The sequence below is a fragment of the Xenopus tropicalis genome, chromosome 1 (assembly GCF_000004195.4).
Source record: "Xenopus tropicalis strain Nigerian chromosome 1, UCB_Xtro_10.0, whole genome shotgun sequence".
Lineage (NCBI taxonomy): Eukaryota > Metazoa > Chordata > Amphibia > Anura > Pipidae > Xenopus > Xenopus tropicalis.
In genome coordinates this window covers 32,097,014-32,111,924 of record NC_030677.2, presented here as the reverse complement: position 1 = coordinate 32,111,924, position 14,911 = coordinate 32,097,014, and positions in this window count along the sequence as shown.

The window sequence follows — 14,911 nt, the reverse complement described above, 5'->3', positions numbered from 1 at the left end:
GCAGAGGAGACTTACTGCACACCCTTCTTCTCGCATCTTGAATATTGCATCTAGTGCTTGCCTTTAACATGTGACAAGGGCTCCGAATGCTCCATTTTGCACCTCCAGGTGCTCCTGCTTGCACATCAGCAATAATGCAGGAGAAGGGTGAGTGCCTGGACCACTGAAATCCCCTTGAACTCTCAAACCCTGCTCACAAACCAGATAAAGCCTAAAAAGCTCAAGAACAATGGTGTTTGGCAGCAAAATCCCCCATTAGTGTTCAGCACACATAGTTCTTGTGTCTTTACTGATGTAGAGAAGCTTTGCTCCCACCCTTGTTCTTCTTGTACCTTGAATAGTGCCAGCATGTGTCTTAAAATGCTCCATCTTGCCCCTGCTTGCTTATCCTGAAAGGCACAGGAGTAGGGTGAGTGCATGGGCCACCAAAATGTACTCTTCTCAAATTGCGAGCACAAGTAGTGCCTGTAATTGTACAATTCGATGTCAAACACAGCTCTTTGGACATCATGCTGGAGGTGTAAATAGTTGGGCATGACAGCACTATGCAATGTCAAAGGTTGATGGTGAATTGTGGGTAAAACACAGAGTTTTGCATCTTCATAAATGAAACGTTAAGTTTCCGACAACATGCCGCTGTGAGTGGTCCCAGCAAGGAGGCCACATATACATTAGTAAGTTAAATTAACTGGCCTAACATAAATCCAACATTCTGCATTCTTATATCTGAAATCAGAGTGATTAAATGAAATAGATAAATCCTCCTGAAAGCAAGTTGTGTTGGATGCTAATCACTTGGGTGCTTTTTATTCATGATCTGTTATTTTTAACTACCTTTCCTCCCTGCATTATCCCCACGATATGAACACTGTTCCTCAAAATCAATGCCCTGCCATGTGAGCCACGTTGCTTAGGGATGAGCACCATCTTGCTGCCTCCATCTGCGAAACGTCTGTACAATACATTAATGTCAGTCCCAGGGGCTCGCCAGCATTCTAATTCACCAAATCATCATACAGTGAAATGATTTCCCCTGTTCCTATGGATAACAAATGCTGCTGTCCGGAAATTCTTTTTTCGCTTCAAAATACTAATAACTTCACAGTTTGTCTTGGGCCCTGTGGCATCATGCAGCTCCCTGACCGACGGAACAACATTACTACTATACTTCATGCTTTATTACGCCTAATCATGGGCATGATATATTTTCTTAATGGGCAATTTAAATTCAACCTCATTGTATCATTTTTGTCATTAGTGATTTGTTTCCAAAGATTACTTTTTACTCTTTGCAGTATGAGATATTTTTAATATATTAGTGCTGGAATGCAGTTCTATAATTTGATTACCCCCATCTGTCTCTTGCACCCTCACTTCCCTGCGCAGGTCAGTCAGAGGATTGCGTCTCAGAATTGCCCCCTCCCAAATGCACCCAAGGCTCATTCCTCTGTTGCCTTTAGTTCCGGCCCTATATGAGTGCCTCCTTGAGGGCCCTACTGCACAGGGATTCACAGTACTGGATGACTGCACAGTCCCAAAGCCAGATAGGCTGTACTGTATGTGTCAGCTCAGATTCACTGCAACTGGCCTCAAGCAGAACAACAGATTTAACCCATTTATCTATTGAATCTATCATCAGTCTATCTAATCTATCATATCTATCTATTAAATGGATCTGTTTATCAAATCTATCATCTATCTATCAAATATATTATGTATCTAACCTATCTATCTATCTATCATCTATTTATCTATCTATCAAATCTATCTATCTATCTATCTATCTATCTATCTATCTATCTATCTATCTATCTATCTATCTATCAAATCTATCTATCTATGTATTGATCTCTCTAACATGTCATCTATCTATCTATCTATCTATCTATTTATCTATGTATTGATCTCTCTATCATGTCATATATCTATCTATCTATCTGCCTGTCTGTCTGTTTTTCTGTCTATCAATCTATATATCTCTTCTGTCTATCTATTACCCATCTATTATTGGTTTCTAGCAGGTGGGTGCTTCCTGCAGACTTACTTCCAGTCTATAAGCAGAAATCCATTCAGCAGTTTATCACCCAATTTGCTGACCCAGATAGCAGCATGTTCAATAATTGTCTATGAGACCTTTAAAGCATTTGCCAAGATCACAGCTCATGTTTTGTTGGGATGATAATGAAAGAGGGATGATGTAGTGAATTTAGAAGTATATAGAAGCATTCAGAGAGCATATAATGGCAATTGTGTTATGTTTCAGAGTGCCTAAAGCACCAAATACCAGGAATTCAGCTAAGCTTCTGTGATCGATTCATTTCGAATGCAGCTCCCAGTCCACCTTATTTATTCTCATTCCGTATGTAGTGGATAATGACAGCTGGCTTTTCAATTGGGTTATGCTTCAATAACCCAGCCTAAATTTATTTATTAAAAAATATAATCCCCAGTCCATCAACATTTTAATGCTATTTTTATAATAAACAGCATATAGAAAGTTTTTTTTTATAACTGCACTTGCCTGCAATAACTAAATGAATTTTAAATGTCGCTGTAACCCCCATTTAATGAGATGTGCGTATAATTAAAATGATTATGCTAATGTGGATTCAGACACGTGGCAATTTATCTGCATTTTCTCTAAGAGACACGTCTCAGGGAAAATGGGGAAATTTGTAGCACATCATTATGGCATTACAGGCAAAGTGCTATGCTGTTAGATACTAATGGCAGAGTACTTACACAGTAATGTTGCTGGGTTCCCTGCAGGGCGTACCATTGTCCCCAGTATGGCAGTCAACAGAGGGGGGTAGAAAGGAGACCAAGCGGAACTCTCAAAAGTCTATTAAAGAGGTGGTCTTATTTTTTTAAAAATAGGTGGGTGTCTAGGCAACCACTCTCTCTTAATAGTCACAAGTGGGGGAGGATTAAGTCTGTGAAACCAGTGTTTTGGTCTTGGCAGTCTTTCTCCTTTTAAAGCTAATGGCAGGGAATTAAGCCCCTTGGTCAGTAGACACTTATCCCAAGAAATTCTACCATGTAGGGAGGTGCCAGCCTATGAAAAATGACCAGAGGTAAATAGTTAGAACCACCCTATGGGGTTTACCTTGACAAGGTATGGTGGCTTTTGAATTTTATGATTATAATTCTGTAACTAAAACCCCTCTTTTTGAAAACACATGCACTAGCATAGTTACTAAATTACTAGTGAAACAGGGCCAGAGAATGTGTACCCCTCTCCTGTATGTTTGTATTAAAGAGGACAAGCAGTGAAGAACTAAGAAAGGGGACTGGAGCTCAGTGCTTCCGGTGCTGACTTACCTGTCTGCAATTACATACTTGTGGCTTTATAGCATCTCGGTCTGAGTTTTGCATTGTCTCTTTCACCTTCTTGTATTATCATCAAAGGAACTGCCTGTAAGAGTCCTACAAATCAGACAAGATTATATTAGACATATAGGAAAACAGATTTGATGTATAGTTGATTAAAAAGTATTTGAAATACTGTACATTATGATTTCATACCTTGCAATATATTGGGGAATACAGAATCAAGAAACCCAAAAGGGGCCAAAAAGACCAAATAACCAGGACTGGAGATTTAAATAATGGGCATAACCTCTTGTGTGCCTAGTCCCAAGGGATGTAAGCAAGCTTCAGCTGCAGTTGGGTGGCATGCCACCCCTTAAGGTGGCCACACACGTGGCAATTTCCGATCTTTCGTGCGACCATCTGTCGAGGTTTCGTACGATATTATCGGTGCGTGTATGGCCAGCTTTAGTTTCTGCAGCCCTAGGTCCAGGCCTTTGTGGCCTGTCCACAAATCTGGGCCTGCAACTAACTGGGGATTAAAGAGAATGAGGCTGCAGCCAAATCTGCATTCTCCAACCATAGATTTCCATAAGGGAATGTCACACTTGCTCTTGTGCCGGGGGAGAAAGGACCAGTTGCTACTGGTATCACCATGTCCATGCACTCTTGAGCATTTTGTAGCCCAGATATCCTACATGCACAGTGACAGGCGGATACCATTGATGTCAACAGCAAAAGGAACAGACATTGCTTTTTATCATTAGTATAACAGGGTATTTTTATGTCACACTTGATTCAGCTATCAGCATGTTCAAAGTGTACAGTTGTCTTCCAGCAGTAATAATTGTTACAATATTTTCACTGGAAATTCATATTCTATATGTATGCTCCAAAACTCAGCATGCTTAATTAAAAAGGCATTAAAAAGTGATTCTGTTTGTTTTAACTGACAAATGCCATGGTGCCTTTATTTTCTAACATCAGAGCACAAACTGCAGGAGATTTATATACGTGAGAAATAAAAAAAAGTAACATAGTAACATAGTAAGTTGGGTTGAAAAAAGATGTACGTCCATCACGTTCAACCATAATGCCTATATATAACCTGCCTAACTACAAGTTGATCCAGAGGAAGGCAAAAAAACCCATCTGAAGCCTCTCTAATTTGCCGCAGAGGGGAAAAAATTCCTTCCTGACTCCAAGATGGCAATCGGACCAGTCCCTGGATCAACTTGTACTAAGAGCTATCTCCCATAACCCTGTATTCCCTCACTTGTACTGAGAGCTATCTCCCCTACCCCTGTATTCCCTCACTTTTACTGAGAGCTATCTCCCCTACCCCTGTATTCCCTCACTTGTACTGAGAGCTATCTCCCATACCCCTGTATTCCCTCACTTGTACTGAGAGCTATCTCCCCTACCCCTGTATTCCCTCACTTGTACTGAGAGCTATCTCCCCTACCCCTGTATTCCCTCACTTGTACTGAGAGCTATCTCCCATACCCCTGTATTCCCTCACTTGTACTGAGAGCTATCTCCCCTACCCCTGTATTCCCTCACTTGTACTGAGAGCTATCTCCCATACCCCTGTATTCTCTCACTTGTACTGAGAGCTATCTCCCCTACCCCTGTATTCCCTCACTTGTACTGAGAGCTATCTCCCATACCCCTGTATTCCCTCACTTGTACTGAGAGCTATCTCCCATACCCCTGTATTCCCTCACTTGTACTGAGAGCTATCTCCCATACCCCTGTATTCCCTCACTTGTACTGAGAGCTATCTCCCCTACCCCTGTATTCCCTCACTTGTACTGAGAGCTATCTCCCATACCCCTGTATTCCCTCACTTGTACTGAGAGCTATCTCCCATAACCCTGTATTCCCTCACTTGCTAAGAATCCATCCAGCCCCTTCTTAAAGCTATATAATGTATCAGCCAGCACGACTGATTCGGGGAGGGAATTCCAGAACTTCACAGCTCTCACAGTAAAAAATCCTTTCCGAATATTTAAATGGAACCTCCCTTCTTCTAAACGGAGTGGGTGCCCTCGTATCTGTTGGAAGGACCTAGTGGTAAATAAAACATTAGAAAGGTTATTATATTATCCCCTTATATATTTATATATAGTTATCATGTCACCTCTTAAGCGTCTCTTCTCCAGTGTAAACAGACCCAACTTGGCCAGTCTTGCTTCATAACTGAGACTTTCAATACCCTTTACCAGCTTAGTTGCCCTTCTCTGGACCCTCTCTAACTCAATAATGTCCCATTTGTGCACTGGAGACCAAAACTGAACAGCATATTCTAGATGGGGCCTTACCAGCGCTCTGTAAAGGGGAAGAATAACCCCCTCCTCCCGTGAATCTATACCCCTTTTAATACAGCTCAAAACCTTGTTTGCCCTTGCAGCTGCTGCCTGGCATTGCTTGCTAAAGCCAAGTTTATTATCTACAAGGACTCCAAGGTCCTTCTCCATTAAGTCATTATTTTCGAGCTTGGGATTGGTGAGTTTCTCCCTTAGTTGTAAATCTCCAGTTAACTAAGTTTATATTACTATGCAGATATGTAAATATAATAAACAGGGAGGGAGCAGATGTCAGTGCTTGATTACTGATTTTGTTCTCATTGGCACAGCAGCTCTCTGCACCTTTTTCTGTTATTTTTCATGTGTATTTTTGGTTGGAAACATGTATTGGTAAAAGTACAATTATATTAACCGTAACACAGTTTTCTTGTGCTTTTATAGCAGATGTTTTCACACTGCTTGGATTTAAGCCCTTTGTTGTAAGAGTCACCTTCCTGGATACTCCAGGAGTATCCAGCGTAGCAAATAGGCATTCACCCAAAATACCATGGATGGGGATATTTTTTCTATAACATATTTTTGCCAATTGTTTTTCAGCTTGAGAAGATCATTGTCCCTGCCTACAAGTTTTCCGTTTTCCATGTGATCATTCTGTACAGTAACTTGGCTTGAGGTGCCACCATGACCCGCTATTAGCAGATAATAAGCACTGAAAGAACAGGTAATGGCAGTGGGGGATCAATAGAGCCCAACGTTTCTCAGTTTTGTCACCAAAAGAAAACAACATGCAGCAGCAAAAATGAGGTTGTACAGAAGCAGTTTTTAGACTTTTTGTGTTCAAGCACCCCCCTGGTGGACTTATATTTGGACATCTTGGAGAGACAGTAAAACTTAATGCCACATATTACACCAATTGGTCAAATATACCCTTATTAGCAAATAACCACACATAAACATTCAGTTAACCTCAAACCCCAAACTACTTGGCTCTCAGACTGGGCCCAGACTCTAAAGCCGACTACAGGTTACTCATTGTGACTTTTCAAATACATCTTGCTATTATCTCAAGCATTTTGAGCAATGAAGTGTGATCCAATCACAACAGAACTCAATGGCCAAAAAAGGAAAACCTGGTTGGCTGATGATTTCCAGTGAACTCATGGATGGGGTCTCAGCAGGATGGGATCACACCTTAGATGTGAATTAATAGATTGGGTTAGTGCCAGCTCTTACAATATGTATATTTTAAGTGCCAGTGTACATTTTATTGAGTGATTGGTTTGAGAACAGTTTGGATTAATATTTAATGTCAAACATTTGTATGTAATAAAGTGTATCCAGTTATTATATGTTGGATCTTTACTTTTTATCACTGAGAAAGAGATTGCAACACATGCTGTACAATAACATTGTAAGGTTATTAATACAATGAGGACGCTCACTTTTCAGTGCCTTGTCTCCTCCAGCAGCCATCATGTTTTCCCTTTGGATTTATCAGATTCTATGGAGAGGACACAGAAGGCTGACAGAGCATTTTATAGAGGAAGAGATGTGAGGTACGGTGTCAGTGTTTAGACACATAGAAGATGTGGTTTTAATGAAACAGAGGATGCAGTGGGTTATAATGGGCCTCAGAAATGTGGCGAAGCTTACAGTACATTATTCCCAACGGGGAATGTGACACTTGTTTTATCTCTTACAGGGCAACATTTAGAGTTTATTATAGGTATTAGAAAGGTCACTGTCTGTTATATTGTCTCTTCCAGCTCTTATCATGTTCTCGTTTAAGGCTGCTGGTTTCATAATGAAAGGTCACAGAAGGGTGGCCAGCGTGTAATTATACAGAAGAATGTTATTCTTGGCACCAGGACTGTCAGGGGCCACTCATCCTTAAGGGTTGGTGTGCAGACCAAGGAGAAAGCAGGACTTGGACACAGGAAATGCACTTTATTACAGGTGCTGGAAGGTTAGACAAGGCCAAAAGGTAGGTACTGGCACAGGCAGGTAAGCAAGGCACAAAAGAGGTTAACAAGCTCAAAGTCCAGACAGTGGGACAAGGCAGGCAGCTTACAAACAAATGCTCAGGAACAGAACAAGTACCTATCACAGACAAGGCGACCTGTAACAAAATGGCAGCTCAGCATCGGTGTCAGTGGGATTTTAAACTTTGAATTTTCGTGCCAAAGTTTAGTACATTGATGCCAACACGTAAGACAAAGTCAGTCTTGGCTGTCTAGCTCAGCTTATTTGGTGCAAGTATTTCTCCATTACATGTCTAAGTAAGAGTTTGTTTTTTTTTACTTATTTTGGATGATAATATACTGTTGTTTGCCAAATTGGCTGCTATGGGGAAAATAGGCAAGTCTGCCAAGCCCAGGCCAAGCGGGGGCCCAGAGTGCAGCAAAGGCCTACTAAATTGGCTTTATTGTGTTGGGCCCGGGGCAGCATTGTCTATGGGTCCCACAAATCCTGACCCAGAAACATGATTTGAGTTTAGCACCATGCCTACCAGTACAAAATACTTTCTTTTTATGTTAATAGTGTCACAGCTTTATAAGCACCACATAGCTAGAGGTTAGAGAGAGAGCACAGGCTAAGGACCAATTAATGATTATAGTATATTCAAAATACCTTTGTGCAGTTGGCCAGTTTCTAAGCCTAACGACACCAAAGCAAAACCAGGGACTGTCAATGGAACTTAGCGGCAGTGCGCTTTCTATAAGCCAGAGAAACATGTGCAGATTCACTTGCACTATCCCCGAGTGTATAATTGGTTGGCTTCTTTTATTAATCTTTACTTACTGTTTATGTGAATTTGAAATAAATTGTTTAGTGTTCTGTGATTGCCACATTGTATTCTCTGCTTAATGGTTTTTGATACTGGGCCTCATTACTAACAGCTATCCTATACTGCACCAGTGCATTTACCCATAGTAACTAATTAGATGCCTGTTTTAATTTTGTTGTAGCCTAATTTAAACTAATTGCTTGCTGGTTACTGTAGTAAATGCACGGCTGCAATTTAGCACCTATGTTAGTAAATCAGCCCCCCGGGAGCTCCCATTACTGTACAGTCATGGAAATTTTGCTAATTACTTTGGAAAAGGAATCTGCTTTTATACTGTCTCATCAGCAATTATAAACCCATTTTGGAGTCATGCAGAGGGGCTGAAATAATAAAAATGAATGAACTTTTTTCTTTTAAAGACAGCAACACCAAAAAAACCTTTATGGGTTGCATCTGTTTGTCCAGTAATGGCAGATAAAATATTTGATAACAGGAGTAGTGCTTTGCATAGGAAGGGTTTTTATCCCATGAATACATATATACAGGTATTGGACCCCTTACATGGAAACCCATTATTCAGAAAGTTCCGAATTACAGAAAGGCCATCTCCCACAGACTCCATTTTAATCAAATAATTCACATTTTCAAAAATGGTTTCCTATTTCTCTCTAATAATAAAACAGTAGCTTGTACTTGATCCCAACTAACATGTACAGTAATTACCCCTTATTTGGGGCAGAACAGTCCTATTGGGTTTATTTAATGGTTAAATGATTCCCTTTTCTCTGTAATAATAAAACAGTACCTGTACTTGATCCCAACTAAGATATAATTACCCCTTATTGGGGGCAGAACAGTCCTATTGGGTTTATTTAATGGTTAAATGATTCCCTTTTCTCTGTAATAATAAAACAGTACCTGTACTTGATCCCAACTAAGATATAATTACCCCTTATTGGGGGCAGAACAGCCCTATTGGGTTTATTTAATGGTTAAATGATTCCCTTTTCTCTGTAATAATAAAACAGTACCTGTACTTGATCCCAACTAAGATATAATTACCCCTTATTGGGGCAGAACAGCCCTATTGGGTTTATTTAATGGTTAAATGATTCCCTTTTCTCTGTAACAATAAAACAGTCGCTTGTACTTGTTTCCAACTAAGATATAATTAATCCTTATTGGGCCAAAACAATCCTATTGGGTTTAATTACTATTTAAATAATTTTATTAGCAGACTTAAGGTAGGAGATCCAAATTACAGAAAGACCCCTTATCCAGAAAACCCCAGGTCCTAAGCATTCTCGATAACGAGTCCCATACCTGTACTATAACCAGAGTATGTCTGTTTTGAAAAGAGGTTTGTATGAATGAGCCAAAGCTATAGGCATAGAGTTTGCCCAAAAGCAAGCCTCAAGTACTTTATAATTAAACATATGTTTTGGCTGTTGTATCTATAGGTCATTTAAGGCAAGATTTGGCTTCACTTTTGCTTACCTAACTGTTCCTGGCTCTGTGACTGCTATAATATCATATACATATTTTTGGGCTTAAAACAGGATCATGAATCAAAATGAATACAAAGATCATTGTTCTAGTTCATGGGAAATAGTTAAAGAATACGCAGAAGCTTTTATCCTGGATGGGATTAGATTGTAAACTCTGCCCCTAAATCAACAGCACTACCTGCTGGGAATTTTCTGTCCTGCAACAGCCCTGCAACTTAACTGGTGATACACAGATTTCTGCACACACATTCATTTACACAAAAAACACACATTTACACAATCACAACAGATACATATTTTACAAAAGGTAGGTTTTTCCTTTTGCACACTTTTGCACTCTTACACATACAAACACATACAAACACAAACACACATTCACACTTTTTTTACTTTCTATTTCTTCATTTTATCATTTTGTTTTGTGTTTTCCCCTAAAAACAGTTTATTTGGCTTTGTTACTATTGGATCAGGTATTTTGACCTCCAACTATGCTGTCAGATCAGTTATTTTTTTATTTCATTGATTTCATTGATTTTTATGTTCAGTAAATTCCATTTTTAGCCCCTGATTATTGTCTGTTGCATGTATTTTAGAATAGTTTTGCAGTTTGGTAGTTTGGATTAAAAAGACATATTTACCAATTTTGGATTTGTCAGAATGTGCACTTTCCAGAAATGAATGGGTTTCAGGGGCCACCCTGCTTTACTGCAGCTTTACCCCAAATAAGCCATAAAACTAGTAGGCACGAGGAATATTTTGGGGGCTCTACATATCATGTAGTTCGATAAACCTATGAACATTGGGCATCAAATTGTTCAGTGGACCCCTCACACTAATATTTAGGGTGTTTTATCTTTGTTCATAATGATATGTGGGATATAAGATGCCGCAAACTGGAAGCTTTAAAGTCATTTTTCAAAAACCAGAAATATTTATAAATACAGATAACTTTAGGAAAGCATTGCAACTTGGTAGTTTGGAGTAGAAAGACATATTTACCTATTTTATATTCGGATCTGTTCCTTCCAGAGATAAATGGTTTCCTAGAGTAAGCAATTTTTGGCCTTGAAATTTGAAGTATGTAGCTTTCTGGAGCAGTGCTGGAGACGTGGGAGTGTGCTGCTGGCAGGTTTTGACCTATACAAGTCAGGTTTCTCTATAAAACTGTACATATTTGGTACTGGTGCGTTCAGAAGCTTTCATAAACAGTTGTATTCTCATGATCTATGTTAATATTAAGAAAAATATGATTTTTAAAACATTTTCGACATTAAAGGACATGTCAAATAATGTAAACAGTGAACAGCCTCTTTAAAATATTTAAATACCTGCCACTTTGAGTGTTCTATGGTTGATAGTAAGGCCACAGCCTCAAATGAATCATTTAGAACTCCTTCTCCTCCTCTAACCCACTCAACCCCTCCCTTAGAAATTGACTTTGGCTCTGGGCTTACAGAGCATGCCCAGTTCTTCTCATCTCAGGTTACTAAACACACCCACTAGTCTAGCAGCTATTGAAGCAATGGCACTGCCGTTTTCCATAGATGCTCTTGTAGGGACCCATATGGTTTAGCTCCCCTATGGCTTTAAACCCTACCTCTTCACTTATTCTACTGTTACTAGGCAGAGTCATATGTATCTAGTTTGCACTATACTTTATATCCCATCAGTTTAGTCTGGTTGACCACTCCCATTGCAGACTGATATAATGTCTAGCAAGGAGGAGTGGCTTCCTCTTTGGCTGCCTTTCTGTTACCTAAGAACAGCTCCACTGAGCCTGGGTGCAGAAACAGGCCCCAGTACAGCCAAGCATCTACCCCAGAGTTACCATCCCTCTGGAGAAGTCGGGGACCGGGCCCCATGAACGAGGTTTAGAAAAGAATAGCAGCACTTGTTATAGCACCCTCTAGGAGAGTGAGCTAGTTAAGATCTAGATAGCAAGGGCAGCTCAGGCCCCAACTAGAAGACAAAGAGAAAGAAAGTTTGCCAGCGCTTAGTTTGCCTTTAAAAATAATTTTTACAAAAAATGAGGTGTTAGTACCACACTTTGGCCAAAATATGTAAGCCAACTAGAAGACAGCTGGAAGTATTCCTTCCATCCGGCAATGTTGCCTTAGCTCAGGGCCACAGACTAGTGACAGGATACAGGTTAGTATAAACTCTGATCTTTGCCCAGCCGTAGGACCCACAAGAGTTAAAGGTTATCAACCTGAGGATTGAAATAACTATCCAGACTGCATTTCAAAGTGGTGCCCAGCTGACAGGTGCTTTACCCTGCCCAGACTCCAAAAGAGGTGGGATAAACCGGTGGCATCCTCCTTTGTTATCCTCAGTGGGTTCTGCTATCTTTGCCTTGGTTTATGTGAGTATTGATTATCCCTGTACCATTCCATCGTGTCTTGGAAAATAAAATCTGTATTATAGTTCAACTACAGAACCTCTCTGGCGTCCATAATTCTATGCACCTACAGTACACAGCCTGTTGTGAGTTGTAATTCACCACATCCTCAGCTCATCCAGTTGTCTTCCACCTAAGCGAAGGCCCATCTTCAGAAAGAGAGTCACATGTACCCCATGTTCTACCAATAGCCTGGTGTTTAAGTGCTTTTCAGCCAAAAAGGGGTAACACTCTTCTCTAGCTCCCTCTGCTGGAGAGACATGTTTCTCCAGCAGAAAGATGTGATGGAGCTGGTGGACGGAGAGGATATATGCAGTGAAAATGATGCAGTTTTGACGAGGGAGATGTGCCCAACCTTTATACATGGTAAGAAAATGTAGGATTCACTAGTGCCCCTAATGCCCCTAAAGTGAAAAAGCACAAAACTGTCTTGGCAATAAAAGTACAAAAAATGCCTGAATTCTCTGGCAGTGAAGGGGTTAATTCCATTCAGCTATTCATAGGTGTGTTTGTTGTAGGGTGGAGAGTTGTTTGTTTATAAGACAGACTGGAATGATATTTAATGGGTCACTACCCAAAGACCCGAAGTCAATAGTCTTTACTGTCATACTAACAGCTTCATCCAAGGCCAACTGTGAACCATAAAGGGTCAATAAATACTTGTATTCACTCTTCTCTCTGCTCATTCAAAGGCAAATAATTGTTTTTTCCAGCAAATATGAAGAGGTGTCTGGAGGTATTAAAGGAACTCTATTATCAGAATTATAGTTTAAGTGTTTCTGCTTAAAACCATTGTGCATGTAGCATTGATGAAAACAACGTTATTGTTACTCTTATGATTGCATAGGGAAGTAGAACCAAAGGGTTACAGCTCTTTTTTATCTCGCAGAACAACAGTTCAGTCATGCTTTATGGCTGAATTCTAAGCTTCCCTTATAATGGAGCATAAAGGGCAGCGCAGTGCAAAGTATTGTGATTCTCATTTATTTATGTCAGGCACAAATTCTCATTCACATTCATTAGCAGAGTAGAGTCATTAGGATAAAGCTTAGTGGGCAATGGAAACAATTCTGGCTGTTTTAAAATAGATCCTTGTATAGAAACAGCATGTATTTATAAAGGGGAATTGTAGGGTGGTATGCTTTTACTAACTGTAATAACTAAATATAAAGCTAATTAATAATAATAATAACAACAACTTATTATTACAATAACATTTATCCTCTTCTTCTTATAAACTGTGCATTTTTGAGAAAAACTCTTGCATGAGAAATCCTGTCTTGTGTGTTTTTTTTTTTTGGAAATTTCAGACTTAATGGGATATGGCATTTGTCCATTAAGGGAGAAGCAGGATGCCTGGAGCTGATTAGGAAGACATCATAAGGGACTATAGCAACTATAAAGAAGGATTTTTGTTGTTGTTGTTGTTAAGTTGTTTTAATATCATTTTGCACATCGAGGAGGCTTCCCTGTACTGCATCAGCTTTGACACCAAGGTGAGAGCTGCCATCATTTACCCCTGATATATTTCCCCTTGGATTGCTCCTTTTGTGTGCTTGGCTTATGTATTCTCCCTTTCTGTACCTGTATTTGTGTTGATGGGAGTCACGTGCCTATTTTGCGCTGTACATTAGTGGTACCGGTTCTGGTGGGATCTCTATTGCTTTGGAAAAGTGATCTAAAATCATGTGAACCTTGTGAACTATACATATGTAATCAGAAAGGAGACTGAGGGGGGCTACAGATACCCCATGATGTGGAGTATTAGAAATGATATCCTCATCAGCAAGACTTAGGGGTGTGACACAATTTAGCCTCATGAAAGAGACTGTTGGAAATGGGAATGGCTAATTTCTTAAAGAAGGGTCTGTCATACCAATTCTGAAACAAATGGTATAGTTATCCTTTCTTTAGAGGGCCTCATGGAGCCCCCTAAACTGGAGACAGTGGATCTGCATGTAGGCTGTGGCAAAAGAGGTACGTTTTATCCCCCTGAGTGAGTAATTCCCCTCCAGGCAATAGGAGGTGGGGTTATGTATCAGTCACTATTGATTTCTTCAGTTATCATACTGGCATGTGTGGGGTTAAATGCAGTGCTCTAAGTCTACTCCTGCAGTTATCATACTGGCATGTGTGGGGTTAATGCAGTGCTCTAAGTCTACTCCTGCAGTTATCATACTGGCATGCCTGGCATTAATGCAATGCTTTCATGACATGACAGGGGTTAATGCATTGCTCGTTATTCATTCACTACAGAGACCTTATTGGCAGAGGTTAATGCAATGCTGCATTTTCTACATTAGGGGTACCCAGATGTTACCAGTGTGAGGCCTACTTTATGTAAGTTATGGCATCAGGATTTACCATTTTAAGGGAGGTGACAGATAGGGAGATTAGATGCCCCGCGACAAATCGTTGTTGCCACCGGCAAGAATGTAAATCGCCAGTGGGATGGCATATGCGTTGCTGCAATTTCTGAAAGTCACCCATAGTTGCCTTGAGAGGAAACTTCGGGCGACTTCCGGAAATCGCACCCACCTCCCTAAGGGTGACGGCACATGGGGAGATTTGTTGCATATGGCAAATCAAAATCCTTTAC